The following is an 18,013-nucleotide window of genomic DNA, read 5'->3' on the forward strand; positions in this document are numbered from 1 at the left end:
AATATCCTAATGATTTTTGGCATAAAAGAAAAATCGATAATCTTGACCCATACAACAATGTATTATTGGCTATTGGCACAAATATACCCGTGCTACTTGTGATTGGTTTTGTGATCCAGGGTAACATAAATGCTTTGAATATGCTTATGCTCTTGTGTTCTTCAAGAAAATGCATATCATCTTTCTCTTCTAGACATTTCTCTTCTGTGTCCATCTGTCAATGAATGACCAACTTCCTGAAAGACAGACAGCAGCTAGCGAGGCACGGATAGCACCTAGCACATGTACTGTCAGCACTTTATTGCACGGAATGCAAAAGGATCAAAAAAAGATGATGGCAAGGAAGATACCGGTTGGGAAATGTGAAGTCACGGTAAGAGACATTTATTTGGCGGCTTGTATCAACTTTGATCTCTGTATTTGGAATGATAGACAGGTGTTTATAATGTCTGTGGTCCATTTTAATTTCTTACAGTCATTTTGGCAACATACTGCATATCCTAGTATAACTATGGAAGTCTTGTGGCAGTGGGACTTTGTGTCTTGACGTGAATCGGGAAGCGAAGCAGTACGGTTCCGTGTTTAGAGGCAGTTGCATTTGTCCTTTTTGTTTTAACTTATTTTTACATCCAGGGGCAAATTGGAGCAATGCAATAGCAGGCTTCCTTATTTCTTCTGATGCCATGTGGCTGTCCCGTTTCCATCCAGATTTCACAGTCTCTGCCTTTGTTTCACCATCTGTCCTCAACTGTATCACTACAGTTGTATTTGTTGAGTTCAGGGAACGTGACATCACAGGTTGTAGTTAGGGATGGGAATTTAAAAAAAACATTGCATTTGAATATTCGGGCTCACAAAATTCGAATATTTGTTTATTTAAATGACATTTAACGAAAAATACGTTATTTTTTAAGGTAAAAAAAAAAAAGGTTTTGTCACCATTTCTGAAGGCAATATACACAATAAGCGTACAATATATGTTAAAGTTCTCTTTTAATTGAAAACATTAAACAGTAGGCCTATGTGTAAACAAAAAAATATAAAGGACAAAAGGATTTAAGCTAGTTATCGTACAGAACGTACACATACACTCGAGTCAGCATATGATTATCGTGTTTACATTGTTTCACGTTTATGTTGAGAAAAACAATAATCCACATGCAGGGGCGCCGCCAGCGATTTATGTTCGAGTGAGAAAACGCGCTGCACTGACAGATGTTTCGGAGACACAAAGATAATGGTGTTCTAGTTCTAAGTTTCTAACAACACTTTGCGTTTTCTGTTCTTAAACCTCTCCCTCAACGAAACTTAAAGGAAGAATATGTCTCAAAATCATTTTGCTATTGGATAAGTTATCATCTCGTATCACTCGCACTACAGCTGCGCTTACCTACAGTGATGATGCAGTGATGGACAGCTGTCTTTCCTCAGTTGACTGCGGTTTGGATTTCATGTGATTTCTCAGTGTGTTGATATTATAACTCAGATTAATTAATTAATTTGATCAAAAGTAATTCAATTTTGTAAAATAATTTAGTTACCTCATTTTCGACTAGTAATTCCAAACTTTGCGAGGCAGACGACGACATTATAAACAACTTGTTAAACACGCGCCACAGTGCCACCCAGTGCAGTTAGTGCTTGGGATTTATCAGGGATTCACTGCATTTACGACCCTCAAAGTATTTACGGCTTCATAAATTCTAAAAAATTCGAATAGTATTTTATTTTCCGAATAATAATTACAGATCGAATATTCGTGCACATCCCTAGTTGTAGTACTGAAAGATGGTGGCGGTGTCCTTGCTAAGAAAGCTATAAAATATTTTTGTTTCTTTTAAATGGTTACATTTTATAATGTTTTTTATATTTATTTTGATGAGTGGAAATCCATTTACTAAATGTTACCTTGACTGACCGCTTCATATCCACTTTAACTAATTAAGACAAATTATTATTGAATTTTGTTACATTTATTGGTTACCGGTATTTACTAACAAGAAAATGATTATCTGCTTTTCCACTCAGAATTTTGATATGCATGCATCTCTACATTTTAGTCTAAAATGTTTGATCCTAATTTTATATAATTGAGAAAATCCTGTTATTTCTTCTTCAAAACCTTTTACATGTGACTTTCTTTGTAAGCAGATTGTTACAAAATCGTTGAACTCTGACCCTGAAAATGTATTCAGTTTTACTGGCACCTGAGATTTGTTTAGGCCTATTTATTGATTGATTGGCATTCCAAGTTTTTGTGCGGTATGCATCAGATGGTAAATGAACGAACTGTGGGTGAGCCATCTGAAGCTGAGATGACTCTCCCTCCCACGATCAGAGCACCATACAGGCAAAACAAAGAGCTCTGCTGACAACAACCACAACCTCAATCATATCATTCCAGCTGTATCTTATTTACAGCACACAACACTTCTCTCCACTGACACAGAATCTTTGTTGAGTGATTAAAAATGCTAATTACTTAAAAACCTCAGAGAACATACAGAAACTCTTCCACAACGAGAGCAGGATTATCAATCACTTTGAAACTCATGGTTGATCATTGTCCATCACCTTTTATTCCAGTGTATTATTTAAAGAGTGCTAACAGTAAGACGATCAATCCCAGTGTAGTTAGTCTGTCTCGTGTGGCACAGATGAATTGGAAATAATATGTGGGCAAATTCTGTTCTATAACAAACTTTTCCAACTCGCGGCTCACACAACAAACCCGTTTCCGCGGCACACTGCAATAATTTTCACGGACCAAACTATTTGTGTTGCGTTGGTTAACAAGGACTTTGGAACAGAGACTAACACAATTTACTTTCTCTACATTGCTCATCGCTGCAAAAGCATTCTGTAAATAGAAACAGTTGACGCTCTCCAGAGCACAAACACAAATACGCACTGTAGGGTTTGCCAAATCTGTTTTGCCAATATTCTATTATTACAGCTTCAACTGATGGTTCTCTTGTTTTCATTTTAGGGTGCTTAGCACCCTCTGCACCCCAGTGGGACAGGGCCTGACCGAGCCTCAGAGTCTCTTGCACATAACAATTAGGCCCAGACTTTATTAACTCAAATCTTTTTGAGTCACCTAATGTAAAGTTTGGTGTTGTTTAGCACTGTATGTCGGGCTGAACAGAAGAAAGTTGCAAACGTTATCAGGCTTGACTTCAAGCTTAACTTTTTCATTCTGGTGTTTTTCAGGTGCTTTATTGTGAGGTCTCTGTTTTAGACCTTTTGAATTGGACTGTGCAGGAGTTTTACACTGCTCACAAAGTGTGAATAGCATGCTCACAGTTCTTCACAGTGAATCAATGCTTATTTTAAAACCATACAGCTAAGCTGAGGAAAGTTAATTTAATACTTCCAGAAATATTCAGATCCCAATGGAATGTGAGTAATTGGCTTGTTCTGTCATGTTAGAGAACATTGCTCATGCTGCAAACATGTTTACAAGTATGTCTTCATAACAGGATATTTTATGTTTAATGAATGTGTTTGCTGTGTCAAAAAGCACATTTGCAAAGGAGGCATGGAAAAGATGATCAGTGTTGGACACAGTGTGGCACTGTTATATTTCATCGCAGATCATTATAAACTAGACTACGTTGGCAGTGGAGTCATTGCTTTTTTTTTTTTGGTGCAAAATGATGTGGATCAATTTACCTGTCACCAGTTCAGAGGGTTCAATTCCTGTTCAGCTCAAATGACAATATTTGTAGCATAATGTCAATTACCAAGACAACATTTTTGACTTGTCATTTAATTATAGTTTTCTTTCTTTAAAATAAAGGACAGGCAATGTTAGAATGTTAAAATGCATAATTCAGACCGATTTACATGTCAAATAATACATTTGAAGTGTTTTTTTAATGAAATAATTAATATTCTTCAATAAATATTTGAGCATCGCGTTAAATAGTTTAAACCCTCTGGATACAATTTACTTTCATTGTATGCACCTCACTCTAATCATGATTTTTAATCTGGGGAAAAAATAAAAGTGCGATTTGAAATCATTTACTGCAATGACCTTTCCAATTGAATTTAACTTGACTTGTGAACATTTAACAGAACGTTTATTTCATTTCTTTGGCTAAGTAGTAAAGGTATTGCGTTTGGTTAAATTCGAAAGAAACCATCTTAGTCAGGGTGTTTGCAGCACTAGAAATTAAAAGGCTTAAAATGTAAAAAACAAGCAATTCTTATCTTTAATTAAATAGAATAAAATAAGTCTGTGTAATTATTGTGCCAATGAATGCATTTATAAAAAGTACCATGGCATTACCAATATTTTGTCGGACATATGGTAGTACCATCATGGTATTTCAAAGTACTATGATATTATGACCTGAAACACTATGGTACTGCCACAGAGTATTTTCCTAACATAAATGTACTATCAGTCTTTTTAAAATGATTTAATTTGATTGATTTAATTAAACTTTTTAAGTTGCTAACATTGCTTTGAGTTCAGTTTACATAATAATGTTCTGATCTGAATTACAAAGTTGTGGTGAATTTAAAATAGCCTATACATTTCAGACCACAATCAGTTTTGTCATAATTACAAGGAGAACCGTTGACTTACAATGTTGGACAAAAAGTTATATTCACGTTTTGTTCTCTTAAATATAAGCATTGTTAGGCCTTAGAAAGCTCAATGAGTTTCTTTTCTGCTTCACCAAGAGAGTACGGAAGCCCCTGTGTGTATACACATCTATCACTTCTTGGAAGAAATGCATGTTAGAGACGTTGAACGCTGCATGTGTGAGGCCCACACATCGTCTTCCTCATATTAAATCATACTATCAGTCCCTTTCCATTAACCGTGAATGGATATTAACCTGGTATATAAATACACATCTCCACAATGCCAAAATATATTACACCACCACAAAGCACAAGTTAAAATGGATCTCAGCAAGGCCTTTGTTTTGTGAAATTTATGAGTGCCATTATAAAAAACATCAGCCTGCTAAGATAAGTCCTGATTGAACAGGAGAAAATAATGCTTGGAGCGGTGGAATGAGCTCACTGGAAACATGCATTTCATCTTGTGCCATGCAAATCAATGGGGCCCAGCAGGGACCTGTACGCAAGAGCCTTTATTCACTCTACTTGAACTCGCAGCACAGCCACAAGTGAGCCAACACCTTAATTCAGTGTGTTAGCAATTCTGGTGGATCTCGGGTAATATTACCGTAGTTGTCCATTCAAAAAAGGAAAAGGAAAAAGTGTGCCTGTAGTCAGTTTCATTATGATATGTGAGTCAGAAGGGAGTAAGGAAGAATAACAGAGCATACTGTGTGAGTTGCACTCATCTGCGACACGTCACAGTGTTCCTCAAAACAACTCTGCATACACTGATGGAAACCGCGGCATCAATGCAATGCTAGGTTTTCACAAAAGCACAGATCGCAAACTGATGTTTAAAAGCATCATGTTAACACATGTGATCTAAACGCGTACTATCACAAAACATTAGAGAGTTTTGTTGAGTATGTGATTCTTAAGGGAACGCTTCTGACTGAAACGTAATTTGTTACTCAAGCTGAACCCTGTTTGTTCAATGTGCAACCTTATTTGACATCTGGTACTCAGTGTTAAAATCGAAGGGGAACTGAAAGCAGTATAGACTGAGGTTGATTAATTGGGTCAAAGTTTGTGATATTGACTGGATTGGCTTATGCAGAGATGCAGAAAGTGATCACCAATGCAGTTGTATTATTTAATTACACCTGCCGAGAGGAATTATTGATATTTAATTATTTTCTAGACGGGAAGGTACTAAGACACCCTCTGCAAAGCAAAGTGATCATCATCATCATAATCAATATATGCAATCTAGATAGATGATTAAACAAAAATGCTGTTAGCTCAGAGCTGTATTATGGCTCTGGTATCCTAATTTTCTTTTTTATATTTACCCCCCCCCCCCCCCAATTATAATATATGCATTAATTTCAGATTCAACATGCAGTGGAGGCTTGTAATGATACAAGCATGTTGCATACGAGCTGCTGTACTTTTTTCCCAATCATTTAACAAACACATTGATTGCTTCAGAACTCGTTTAATTTGACTCAAGGCCCTGAATGCTTTCAAATATGTAATTTAGTCCATATTTGTAATAAAATCCTTCTGTTCTTTTCTTCCATATTACCCGTTGCATTAACCTTGAGCAATCTTAAGCTCCTAGCTGATGTACCTTGAGGGGAAATTCATAAAGAGAAGCAAATGATTAAAACCTTTAGAGTTAAATTACAATAATTGTTCCCAGGGTCACTTGAATTTTTTTTTTTTATAAAATTATATATTTTTGGATGTGAAATGTAAAATGCACAGTAACAATTATTTTACTTAACGTTCTACATGGCTGTTACCTGTCACATGGGGAGATAAAAGACAACCCCCATTTCCCATGAGTAGCGTGCCCACCCCGTATACCTTCTGCTATACCTTCTACAAACGGTTGTAAAATGTAGGGCACATATTTAGACTCTGCTTGAAGAAACCGTTATATATTTCTACCGAGAATTGCTTCTCGCCTCAGAGGGAGAGGCTGAGGAGCAGCAAATGGAGGTTGTGCACCTTTTAGTGACATCCACTCTATGGAATTTCAAAGGAATCGCCTGCGTGGCTATGCTAACGCTGCTGCTGATCAGGAAAGTTCTGACGAAGCATATCTGAAAATTAAAGCATTCCCCTTCAACACTGTCAGCATAAACTGCAAACCTCAATCAACGGTTAGAATAATTCCACTGCACATCTTTCTCACAGATTTTAACCTCCTATTAGGAAAGGTCAGCCTGTGCTCCTCACTAGATAACGAATTATGGACCTTAACTCCACATTCAAGACCCATAATTCCATATTGGCACATTATTACCTGATTGGAGGTAATTAGGCTCAGTACAGTTAAAGGGTAGTTTTTCCCAAAATTGGTGTTTTTTTCTTCTTTTTTTCGTTTATACAATGAAAGTCCGATCATTCTTTCTGGCCACTGTTGCCTTTGGCTTGCTTAGTTGGGGACTATTATAATTGACTTGACTGCACACTGAGCTGGATGATGGCATCACTGTTTTCTCCAAAGCTGAATTGAACTCATTTCACAATTGATAAACTTTACACAGTTATTGAACTGAACTGAATCAACGCTGAACTGACTTAATAATAATATGTTTATTTTTTATAGCGGCTTTCAAGAACCCAAGGTCGCTTCACAAAGTAATACAAATAGTAGACAGACAAAAGAAACAGGCAATCAGCTTATTAGGCTATATCAAGAAAACAAGCAGAAAAGCAGATGGAAGCGAAAACAACAAATAATGAACATAAGTCAAAGATATCAAACATGTAAGCTTTTTTTAGCAAAATAAGATTTTTGACAGAGTAGGCTATGTAAAATAAAATAAAGGTGAGAGAGTGGTGGACAGAGAAATAGAATCGAAGATTATTTATTGAGCATGGTAAATATACTGTATGAGTTTTAAGTTTTGATTTGAAGATCTAGAGGTTGTCGATTTGTCGACTTCTACTGAACAATGACACTTGTCTTTTTAGAGTTCTATTTCATTATTTTCCTGTTTTTTTTTTTTTTTACTGAAAAGCATGCTTTGAAACAATCTGTATTGCATAAAGCACTATATAAATAAAGGTGACTTGACAACTTTAAGTGATACAGGTTTAAAACAACGAGGCAAAGTAAATAATGACAGAATTAAAATTTGTGCATGAACTAGGCCTATCCCTTTGAACAGATTTTTCTGTATGTATTGCATCTTTGTACATAATCTGATATGCAGCATGGTTTTAGAGCTGAACTCGCCAGTGTAAAGCAGTCTACACTTATTTATTGCGTGCAGTAGGGATGCACCAGAGATTCTCTAATTTTCTCCTTTTAAAGGAGTTTGACTATTGATCTGCAAGCAAAATCCACTGCTGCTAAGTGCAAATTTACTTTGTTTTTTCCAAAAAGCATGCTGCAGAAGCTGGATGCAATTCACTTAACGCAACCAATTCCAGAGTATTTCCTCTGTTTTTCATCTTGTGATCACATTAGACTAGATTTGAGATGAGGTTTGTAAATTCATACTGTATACACCAGTCAGGTAGCTTCAGATTTCCTTCCTTCCTTCCTTCCTTCCTTCCTTCCTTCCTTCCTTCCTTCCTTCCTTCCTTCCTTCCTTCCTTCCTTCCTTCCTTCCTTCCTTCCTTCCTTCCTTCCTTCCTTCCTTCCTTCCTTCCTTCCTTCCTTCCTTCCTTCCTTCCTTCCTTCCTTCCTTCCTTCCTTCCTTCCTTCCTTCCTTCCTTCCTTCCTTCCTTCCTTCCTTCCTTCCTTCCTTCCTTCCTTCCATTCTCTGAATTTAACCTTTCAGTTGTTGTTTTTATGTATCTCCTGAAAGAGAGCATAATGAAGGCATGGTGTTTTATGTGTGTAGACCACCATGTTTTACATTAGCACCTCATTAAAGGAGCTTTATCATTAAAGGAGATTGCTTCATTTGGCAACAGCTGACTGATCATTACTTCAATGACATTGCTGATGCTTTCCATCTGGTCTGCCACAACCTGCAGGTAGAGTTGTACTAATGTCCTCAAGTGAAAGTTTGAAGATCTGATTTCTTGAGATATGACAGAAACACTTTTAAGTACATTCTGACATTAAATAATTTCAGACATTGATTTATTTCTATACTTCAGACAGGTAGCCTACTTTAAAGGGATGTTCATATTATGCGATTTTTTTCTTCTTCTGATTGCTAGGAGTGTGACAGGGAACATGTACTTGACAGATCAAGATAGATTAAGTCTCTGACTCTGTTGTTGCCGTTTTATGCAAGCAGTTGGTTTATTGGCAACATGTGGTACAGAGGAACTAGATGCGTTTAAGAGCCACTCTTGATTTAATAACAATTTACAGCCATTGCCTCGAGAGCATATGTAAGAGTGAGTCTATCTTTGGCTTGTCCGTTTCGGAAAATTTATGAGCCCATCTGCAGCAGTAAACTTCTTTTGTAAAATAGGTCACATAATAGATGATACCATTTGTGAGAGAGCGACACACACTTATCTTCTTCCTTTTGCCTAGAAGTCACCTATTCTACAGTGAGTTTGGATGTAAAACTTTCAGTTATATTTTTTTGTTTGCAATGGTATCTTTTGATACCATTGAAATTTCATAATTCTTGTCACTATTTTTAATATGACAAGAAAACTAATACTAGTCTAAACCTAAAAAACCTCTCAAGCTACTGAAGACAAGTAAATCGTGATAAAGAAAGAACAAAATAAAGTAGTCTAATTACAAGCAGGAAAACAATCTACAATAGAACAAAGTACGCACAAATGAAATAAACCTGAAAATGTCAAACACTGCATAATCTTCACTAATTAAAATAAATGTATATTTAATTTTACACAAAGTTACAAAAGTTATTCAGTCAAGAGCAGTGAGAGATTTTCGTTGTTTTTGTTGTTTTATTCACATTTAATAACGACAGCAGGTAAATTTGGATGCTGTCACTTTAAGACCGACTGCACTGATCCAATATACGTTTGCATTTTCTTTCTCAACTGTTTAAGTTCACTAAATACATTGACTGTGTTTACTTGCAAAGACATGGTCACTTATTTAAAAAAAAAAAAAAATTGGCACACAGGAACCAATAAGTGGAATCGTAATGCACAAGTTTCTTGTCGAAGCACCGGTTCTTGGAAACTTGGAACCTGTTCTAAAATGGAACCGGTTCCCGATACCCATCCCTAAATAGAATAATAAATCACTTCTTCCAAAACTGCAAGAGGCTTAACTGAAAAATATGATCTGATGATATTTCTCAAGCTGTACACTGCAGTCAAAAACACACTCAGTAAGACTAGTATGACCTTGACTGAGGGCTTAAAACATATTAGAGTTTAAAAAAAAAAATGGCTATAATAGCCTCCCTGGATATGAACGCTAAATGCCAAGGGCATGTTGAGACTCGAGCCAGGCTAATACTTGGGAATTTGAAAAGATCTTATGGACAGTACATTTTATTCAGGTCACCCTGACAGGGTTGTGACATTCAGAATTGAATTGGGGTTGTAAACATATAATAAAATAAGTGATGTATTATTTACAATTTAATTTATTTAGACACACATATTCAAAAAGTTTGGGGTTGGCAAGATTTTGAATGTTTTTGAGAGAAGTCTCTTAAGCTCACCAAGGCTGCATTTATTTCATGAAAAATAGTCAAATGGAAATATTATTAGTTTAAAATAATTTTTTTATTGTAATACATTTTAAGCTAATTTATTTCTGTTATGGCAACACTGACTTTTCAGCAGTCATAGACCTTATCCAGAGCAGCACCGATGACAGAAATGAAAGCGAGGATGTGAGGGCTTACCATGTTTTCAATGGCATCCAAAGAGCTCCTAGATCACTTAATTGTCATATTGCTCATATTGTCTGGGATTTTTTGTCTACTGAAATTTCTCATAACAGTTCAACCCACTGAAGAGATGTATGTCCATCTTGCTTTCAGTCCCGTTTAAAATCAAAGGTGGCGCTGCTGTGAATAAGGTACATTACTCCAGTCTTCAGTGTCACATGATCCTTCAGAAAATCATTCTTACATGCTGAATTGCTGGTCAAGAAACTTTTCTCATCATCATAAATGTTAAACAGTTGTGCTGCAAATATTTTTGTAGAAACCTGATATTAACCTGATAAATGGATAACCTACCTGATAAGTGTTAACAAATGCAACATAAAAACACATTCGTAACCCTGGCATTTTAGCTTGTTTTTGAACTCTTTTATCGGTACTCGTCTTTCACGGGATACTTAGTACCTAACGTCAGTAAAACCGAACATATGGAGCTGGATAAGTGATGGATACTCCAAAATATATTCATTTTCAAATCATGCACTATGGTAAAACGTGTTTTGATGTCCTATCACAATTGTGCTTATGAAAACAAGTCTTTGCTAATCCATAATCTGCCCTTGTAATCATAATTGTGTGTGAAAACTAATAAAAGTGCTTTCTGTTTTACTGCCTCTAGTGTTCATTTCTGTTAGAAACTGCAGTGATGTACTTATTTTACGTTTTGCTAAAATTTTGCCACAGGTGCGTTGTGTTGCTTTTCTGCACTTTGTATCCCACAAGTTTTGTATACAGCCATCGATTACGTAACTTTTGCTTTGTTTTTAAGACCTTTTTTATCCACTAGCAGATGCAGTGAGTGCCTACATCTGTGCAACTGACAGCTTGCCTGTTAACTTCCTCTCCCACCAGAAACCGAGGAAACAATGGGGAATAAATAAAGCCTCCGTGGAGCTCCCACAAAACAAGATGAAACTTAAAAAGTAAATTTAGTGTTTGTTCCAGCTTCTATGTATGACATTATCTCCAGATTGGACTTGTCTCTTAGCTTTAGTCTCAGACAGACTTGGACAAATCAAAGTGGCATTCCTGATTCCAAGTGCCTGATTTCAAGCAAGTAGCCTACCCTGCATGACTTTTAATGCGGAATATGTCAAGATGATTTTCAAGATTTGATTGAGAACAACACAATGTAGTAGTCTTCCTTTTCTACATGTGCAGAGATCCTCAGAAATAAATTTAACAAGAGGTAGGAGGTAATTTTAATTGCCCTCTGCCTCTATAAGTGCTTTAAAGACATAAGAGTTATTAGAATCATAATCATTTCTTAATGATGAAACCACTGCTAGTGTGCCAGTGGGAAACTAGACCTCTCCATTTGTTTAAATGACTGGTGGCTTGAAGGAAATTAATGAGGAGAGGCTCTTAAAAGTCAGCAACAGAAGAACCTGGACACAATCAATTTAAAGCTGAAGTGTCAGGTTTTTTTTTTTTTTTTTTTTTTTTTTACATTTTTCTCATATGCCAGCTTAATATGTAGCGACTCCTAAAAGTAAGACATTCGGAGGCCATTTAAGTCCACTGAGAATTTTTATATTTGCTCTTTTTGTTTGAGCATCATGACCACACCAACACTGTAACACTGGCTCAACAAATACGTTTGGAGTGGAAATATCTATTTGATGAACAATGGCAGTGGGGGAGAGGAAGAACCCTCATATGAATTGCAGGGTCAAAGTGGTCTGATTTAAATGAATGAGGGATAGCCTATATACATAATTTAATATTTGTTTTCATTTGATTGTGTTTTATTGATTTATGCTTGTCTTATTTTATTGATTCATAACGATTTCCCCTCAAACTGTTATAGCTGCTCAAAAAACAAGCTCATCTTGATCTCAGCTTTGTGTGCACTTGATCTCAGTACTTGTGTGCACCAATCCTGTTACTTATCTTTAATCCATTTTAATGTCCATTCAAAGAATCGTTATTTCCATTTTTCCCTTATGAACAATATTTTTCTGGCATGCCCTGTACAGACTGAAGGGACAGGTTCATTGGACCAGTTTTTGTCTTCTCTGAAATCAGATTTCCTGTCCATCACTGTTCTCTGGTGGAATGAAAGATCTCCTTTGATGATTTCAGTCATGGATCTAACCTTGAAATGAATGTCAGTGACAGTTAAAGGTACATTTAACATGCAGGGAGCAAGCTCCTTGTGACATTACATCTATGTGATTATACAGCAGGTCACATGAGGCTCAATAATCTGTTAAAGGATACAGTATTTCACCTAAATATGAAAATTGCCATTATTTACTCATGTTGTTCCAACCCCGTATGGCATTCTTTTGAGAAGAACAAACTTAATCAGATTACTGGTAGAATACATATGGTTCTTCTAAATATGCCTTTTTTTTAAAATATGTAAACGGTTTGTTATTGTTAAATTGCATTGTAATGATCCTTGTTTGACAGAAATCTGTTTTCCAGCAGGAGGCCCGGTACACAAAACATGCTTTCAAGTGGGACTCATTTAAAGTAATGTTAACTTGCATTAGATAAGCTAAGCAATGATTCAATAACAAAGAATGTCTTTATAAATTACATTGGAAAATATAAAAACGAATTTAAAATATGGATAAAAACTAACAGTATCTCAATTAATGTTGAATTGCACTGCAATGGTGTGTTTTTGAATCACTAATAGTCTCATGAGTCATTTTCTTTGTGCACCAGTCACATTATATTTGTTTGTGATTTTTGCATGCCTATGAGTACTACTGTTGTTATTTCTCTTTAGTCTGTTTCTAATATATGAGCTTTTAAGAATAAAATACACTGTGCAATTCTGAAGTTATCTATTAAAAATCTTTGAAATTCATACAGTACACAGTACACATTCTTAAATTGGAACATATTGCAAATATAGCAAATATTATATCAAATTATATACTGACAAGAGTCAAAGATTAAGTTGACACTCGAATTTTCCGCCTGTGGTGCTCATAACTGTAGACGTGCCTTTAAACCCCTCTTCTCTGACCTTTCTTGTTGGTATTGAAAGACCGCTAACAAATAAAGATGCTCCCACACAAAGGTCATGTTTTTCTGCCTCTAAAGGACATCACAGAGACAGATCTGACAGTGGTCATAGACTGAGCGACTGGGGGCCTCCGCTGGAATGAGAAAAGTCTTCTCTGATTGTGCTGCACCACTGGGTAAAGATAAACACATTTTGCTGCACTGCTTGTGCCTCACAAAGGACAAATGCATGAATAGATGAGAGCTGGCGTGATCACAATCAAACAAATCGAGTATGGATTTTCAGTCTAATGGTCTTACAACTCAAACTAACATTGGCTGATAAGTGGAAGTTGCCAACATGATCAAAAACATGCATGCATCACAGTAAGCGTAGTGTGTATTTGACTTACTGAGCTTGAACAAAAGAAACACCCACTGTAAAACCAGACAGACTCTCTGTGATTATGCTTTTATGGACAGTGTGATGGAAATTAATTGGGCTTTATCTTTGCTTATTGAAGTCCACTTGGCAGCCACCATTGGGTAGTTGTTCTCTGTGACAGACAGGAGCTTGACTCCAGGGGTTAGTGAAGCCAATGGGGCTCTGACATTCTTTCTGGCTGGGTTTATCGCGTGTCCGAGGTTGAACAGAGCCAGGAACTTGTCTTGTCGGCTTTTATTATGAGCTCTTCCCAAGTGCCTTCTGCTGTATGTCTGGTTTTACCAGCAGTGTAAGTTTAGTGGCTTATTCAGAGAGACGGTTTCAATCAGAGGTTACTGTATCAGTACCATGCAACATTTTATTTGAAAATGTTTAATTTTTGACAAGAAAACTAATACTAGTCTAAACCTAAAAAAACCTCTCAAGCTTACTGAAGACAAGTAAACCGTGATAAAGAAAGAAAAAAATAAAGTGGTCTAATTACAAGCAGGAAAACAATCTACAATAGAACAAAGTACAATAGAGTAAAACTTTTTCCTCATAAACTTGACTTTATTGTTTATTTTTTACAGGGACAATGCACAAATGAGAGTAATTGCACCATAGTTAGCTAACAGCTAATTTACATCTGCTGTCCCTGGACAGGTAAACAAATAAAATAACATACAATACATAAATACCACATAAAACATCAAAATACATGTCCAGGAATGTTAGATTTACAAAATCAGTATATAAAATCAAATTATTTACAACACAGTCATTAGTGGTTGCAAATTTGTTCTTAGCCAGTACTTAAGCTTGGTTTTAAAAATTGTAAAGCTATCAATGCTTCTGATGTTTATGGGTAAGGAATTAAAACTTTTTGGAATCTATAAAATTCATTTTGTTGCGTTATCGGTGTCTGAATATGGGAAGCCATGATGCATGAGTACATAATGCTTAGGGTTTTGTAAGGATTGTTTTATTGTATTTTTTTAAATTTCATATGTAAAATTTTGAAAAGTACTTTAGCTATATCTCATAATGTGACACTTTATTTTTTAAAACATCCTCACAATGACCTTTAAAAAATACTCTTGGGACTTTATTTAAACATTACTTACATTTTCTGCCCATATTTGGTTAAAAAACTATGAAATTCTGCATTTCTACATAAATCTAACCACATTAAATGGTTTCTCACTCTCTCATTAACCATTTCGGTTGTATTTGACTCTTGGTGATTCTATGGCTATCTCTTGCCATGAATTACCTTGAATTGTCTTGGCAATGATTTTTCCGGGGTCAGTTGCCAGGTCTTTCCCCAACCCTGCCCATTACATGGCTCAGGAGTCGGGACACACGCGCAAACACACACACACACACACACACACACACACACACACACACACACACACACACACACACACACACACACACACACACACACACACGCACGCATTTCACTCCTACAGACAATTTTAGCATCTTCAATTCACCTATACTGTTTTTGGATTATGGGGGAAACCGGCGCTCCTGAGGAAACCTATGCAGACACAGGGAGAACATGAAACTCCACACAGAAAGGACTCCTCCGTTTTCAAAATATGAGGGAAATTTGTAAATGCATGTTATAGTTGATCTTATTGTGTTCATAACAATTCATCCATTATTTTATTCATGTTTTTAAAATTTCTTTACTACTTTTTTATTTATTTACATATGTTGTGGTGGTATATGCCAGACTTATCACCTGCTTAAACCTCACTCCTTCTTTACAATCAATCTCAAGCTCATATTAATCAATAACCAATGGAGAGAGTCCCCACCCTACAATAACATATTTTTTACTTGATTCAATTTTTTTATTTGTTATATGATTTTTTTTTTTTTTGCAGTGTAGTGCACTGCATGTCATCAGTTAACATGTCTTACTTCTTTCTAAACGGTTGCCAAAAGGAAGCTGAAGTTCCAAATACATCAGACGGTTCAAGATAACACCATAATCTACAAACTTCTCTTAGATCGACTTTAGTCTTACAACCTATAGAGGGCCTAGTTGATATTAATTAACAATTACATACAGTGATTAAAAAGCTGCTATCAAGGTCATATTAATATGTAGGCCTTGTGTGGGAACTCAGGACCATTTTTATTAAAAAGAATTAATTATCCCGTCTTTTAATAGAGATGAAAAAAGATACAGGAAAAGAGAGAAAATAAAGTTTGGAGTGTGATCGAGAGGTTGGGAGTGTACTCTCTGTAGTGATGAATGATGAATTGCTCGGCTCCTCTCCTTCTCTCATTACTTTCTGTTGCTCATAACCTTGTCAGACTGCATTGTGTTTTTTCATCTTTTATCATTGGGCTGCAAGTATTGAGTGTGGGAGAGAGAGAAATAGTGTGTATGTATTCAAAAATAGCATGAGCAGAATTAAAAAAAATCTGTAAACAGCCTTTGATTTCTCCTGGAACTATTTAATTTCTCTCTCTAAAATGTATGTTTACCTCTCTGTCCTGACAGACAGAAGGGAAGATGACTTATTATATTACACAGTGAGCAACGAGTCCTCGGGGTTAATCAACCAATTAATCATCTCGCAGCTAGTGACAACAGTGACACAACTTCGGAAAAAGCGCAAGGGAAGAGCGAGCACTTCTGATTGGCTGTCACAAATGATGCATTGTTGGTATGCCGGCTTAGGGGACCAAAGAGACACTTGTTTTCTTCGGCCTTTGATGTGAGTGTTGTTACTTCAATTGGGTCCAAAGCTTTAAATCTATGTTCCAGAGGTCCAGCCCCTCTCAACTCAGGTGGCACAATGCAATTGGCTCGCTCGGTGACCGTTTATTCACCATGGCATCTTATGAAGTCTGTCGCTGCCGCTCTGTAATTATAATTTGTTTAGGGACACGTCCTGGGAGTTACAAGCGCACCGCTTAGCTCGTAAAGTCAGGCCCTGAGCACCTAGCCACGTCTGTTGCTCCATAATAAAAAAGACAACATGGCTGCCTGAAGGTATCCAGCAGCCTCAGCCAAAATTAATCTTCGAAGGGTGATAAAAGGCTTTGCTTTGATAGTTTGTCAGGGGCGAGTGTCTCTGAACGACGATGCCTGAGACTTTTGGGACGTAGCAGATTCCTGTGTTAAAGGGGTCATGACATGGATTTTTTTATCGTTTTAATATGTTCTTGCACAAAACCCCTCAATATGTGGAAAAAAGATTTTCAACTTATTCTGCCCCTCTGTCAGAGATGATCTGTTTTTTACAGAACAGTGTAGACTGAAAGATAGATTCTTGGGATTTAAGAATTGATATCTGTTCTTCAAAATGAGAATCGGTTAAAATCAAGAAATCTTTTTTTTTTATTTAAACCAGCCCTAGTTTCTGCTGTCATCATATCCAATACAGTTGGCTGTATCATCTTTCAACAAAAGTTTCATTGTGAATGTTCCATTACACCTCAACTACCTGTATCTTTCGACACAATCCGAGATGACATTAAAAATAAACTATCCACTTGTTCCTGACGCGGGTGTCAAAGTTGTCATGAAATGGAAGTTGCGATAAACTGTTATTCTCCATTTTGACGTATATCTGAGTGAAAAAGCTTTTTGAACAAACTCATGCAAGTAAACACTTCATCAGAGAAGAGAAGACGTGTCACTTCAAGGAAAGGGAAGTTATTTTGATTAAAGATTACGAGGGCACATGAAATAAATAATTAAAAAAATAATAATAATTGTGTGCACGGATAAATCCTTTCTAATAAGTACTACAGTATAAGAATTGTCAATTTTTATATAATGGTGACTTAAGAGCTGAGCCGCCGAAGCGACCCCTAATGGCCACGTGAATAAACCGAATCTGCCGTGTGGGAGGGAGCGAGATGGTAAGGGGTAAAATGAAACCGAGAAGTCTGTGGGCAAGCGCGCCGAGACGAGAGGCAGCAGGTTTGCAGACACAAACCTGGCAGGGGATGTGAAGAAGGCAGGCCTCCTCTCCACCCGCATACCAGTCAGCGTGTGAACAGCAGCCAGGCGTTCTCTACGCTGACACACAGTGTCTGTGCCGCAGCTATGGTTTTATTTACAGATTTAGACCGTTAGTCACACAAGCACATTACCAGTTATGTGTAAAAACAAGATCCCTTCCTTCCTAGAATGTCT

The 18,013-nt window shown here is 36.6% G+C and overlaps 1 protein-coding gene across 7 annotated transcripts in view; it reads left to right on the forward strand.

Annotated features, from left to right (window-relative positions):
- lingo2 (leucine rich repeat and Ig domain containing 2) overlaps positions 1 to 18,013 on the forward strand; it is a 336,136-nt gene that overhangs the window by 58,401 nt on the left and 259,722 nt on the right. For 6 of the 7 annotated variants that reach the window (XM_079631509.1, XM_079631502.1, XM_079631507.1 and 3 more), the window contains exon 3: positions 194 to 373. The exons of the other annotated variant lie outside the window; for it this stretch is intronic. The gene's annotated coding sequence lies outside the window, so the exon portion shown is untranslated. The remainder of the gene's footprint in view (positions 1 to 193; positions 374 to 18,013) is intronic. 7 annotated transcript variants of the gene reach the window in all.

This window comes from Phoxinus phoxinus, assembly GCF_949152265.1.
Source record: "Phoxinus phoxinus genome assembly, chromosome: 12".
NCBI lineage: Eukaryota > Metazoa > Chordata > Actinopteri > Cypriniformes > Leuciscidae > Phoxinus > Phoxinus phoxinus.